General features: G+C 27.7%; 1 long non-coding RNA gene across 1 annotated transcript; it reads right to left on the reverse strand.

Annotated features, from left to right (window-relative positions):
• Window positions 1-955: 955 nt before the first annotated feature.
• LOC105119988 (uncharacterized) lies at window positions 956-1,472 on the reverse strand. The gene is made up of 2 exons (XR_841232.1): window positions 1,248-1,472; window positions 956-1,176 (listed from the first exon to the last, which is right to left on the reverse strand). It is a non-coding gene; the product is annotated as an uncharacterized LOC105119988 (long non-coding RNA).
• Window positions 1,473-2,310: the final 838 nt, after the last annotated feature.

Consider the following 2,310-nt stretch of genomic DNA (forward strand, 5'->3'; position numbering starts at 1 on the left):
GGTCCACACCAAGCGTCTCCTGTATTAAAAGCTCACCCAACACTTATAACACTTATATTATCTTTCACGAGGGAGAGAGATCATGCTTGGTGATTTGCACATAATTAAGATGCTGAGGGTGAATATGTTCTTATTAAATTTACTTACGGTGAGATTCTTGAAGATATGTTTTGTTTTTAAAAAAAAATTATGACAATTTGGTTTTTAATTTTTTTTCTAGTAAGGCTAGTTTTTAATTTGGTTAATCAATAGATATTTTAAAAAAAAATATTAGAAAAGGCTATGTTTGTGATGAAATAATATTGAAATGAATAAAAAAAATCTACTTATATTGTTTCTTTGTAATGTTTGGTATGGGAGATTATCATATAAATTGTAAATATGTGAAAAAAATTGTGTAATCAAGATTCAATTCTTAAACTTTAAAATGATTTTGAAGAATATGAATCTTGTAAATTGGCTAAAAGTTTTTTAAATTTTTTTTTAAAAGTGTTGGGCATAATTCTAACTTACAGAACTTCAATATTAATGATTCTTTAAAATTTTAAAATGCTAGGAAATTATTTTTTTATCATGAATGATCATTGGGTTCCTTTCAATCTTCCATTCTATTCTTTATAATTAAGGATTTCAAGAGATTTTAGGGATGGGTGATAAAAACTGGTTTTCGTGTAGAAATAATATTTTTTATTCGATTTGATTTTTATTTTAAAAAATAATTAAAATTGAATATATATATTCAAAGGTTTTCATTTTAAAAAATAATCAAAATTATTTTTTTAAAATAAAATTCAAATTCAAAACTAGTTAAAACGGACTGATTTCGGAACAGTAAAACTCGGAAAACCCATTCTTATCCTTTATCTCACTCACTGACTCACTGTATTGATCCAACCTTTTTTCCTCCTGGAACCTAGCAACGCAAACCCAACAAATTAAAAAGCACCATTAAAAGTAACCAATGAGGGCCTTGCTCATCTTGTAGAAGCAAAAGATTCAAATGATTCTACTGATGAAAGGGAAAAAACAGTGTCGTTGGAGTCGGAGGCCATCTCGTCATGTAGGATAATATGGTCCTCGTTAATCTCAGATGTCTGACCTAGATGTTCCTAACAGAAGTTTATTGATGGCTGTCTTTGCAGTTTCAACAAACCATTCATCCTCAGGAAGTGCATTCTGCAGAAAAAAGTTGGAAAAATAATTGCCAGGAAGAATAGCAGTATTCAGTGGAAATGAACTGTGAGTACCTTTGTGGGTCCATGCCTCTAGCTGAGAAGGTCCTGATTGCTCGAGCAATTATAGCTGATGCAATCTATTGCAGATGAGAGACGAGAGAGAGAACAGAGCGTGATGGAGGAGATGAGAGGCAGAGAGAAAGCTTGGGGGCTGTTATTTTTGGGTTTGATTTGGAGTTGGGACTTGAGAGAGATGAGAGGCAGAGATAACGAGCTGGGTGTTGAACCGGTTTGTTCTAGTTTAATCGATTTGGGATATTTAAAATCAAAACCTAATTGTAAATTTTTAGGTTTTCTAATAGGTTTTTTTTTCCCTCGGTTTATTGTTTTTTATTTTCTTAGTTTAATTGTTTTTATTCATTTTTAATTTCTTACAAAAATAGTTTTTTTGAGATTTTAATAACAAAAATATTTGTTATTATATGTATGATAAATACTTAGATTTATGTGAATCTTCTGGTTTGGGTTGTTTTAGAATTCAATTATAACATTTTTCCTTTTTGCTTCGGATAGTCTTTTTCTAAGCAAGAAAAAGATTTTTATAATCAATATTAATATCTATAATTAGTGTTTTTTTTAACAACATTTAATAATAAAAATATCATATGCTTCTAAAAGATAGTCCTCCATCAATTTATACATAATATTATTATTAATATAACCATTTTTTATAATCAACATTAATATTATAATTTAACATAAAAATATTATAATTTAACATAAAAATAGATGATAGAAGATCTTTTAATATATTAGGAAGATGATGGTTTTAGATTTCCACTTCAAGTATTTATTTCTAAAACAAATCTTAAATTGAGTTGGGTGTATCAAACCTATAAATATTTGGGTTTGGGGTATAATCATATTTAAAAAAATTAGATTTGGTAATATATCAAACTCCCAAGTACTTTGGGTATCTCACATAACCGAGTCCAAAGAAATTAAATTTAAGTTGTCCAACAATATATTAAATTCATAAGTGTTTAATAGCCAAACTCATGAAAGTTAGGTTTGGTAAAATATTAAATTCATAAATTTATTAGACAAATATGCTAAAAATAAAAATAATATTTTT

The sequence above is a fragment of the Populus euphratica genome, unplaced genomic scaffold, assembly GCF_000495115.2.
Source record: "Populus euphratica unplaced genomic scaffold, PopEup_1.0 scaffold4283.1, whole genome shotgun sequence".
Classification (NCBI taxonomy): Eukaryota; Viridiplantae; Streptophyta; class Magnoliopsida; order Malpighiales; family Salicaceae; genus Populus; species Populus euphratica.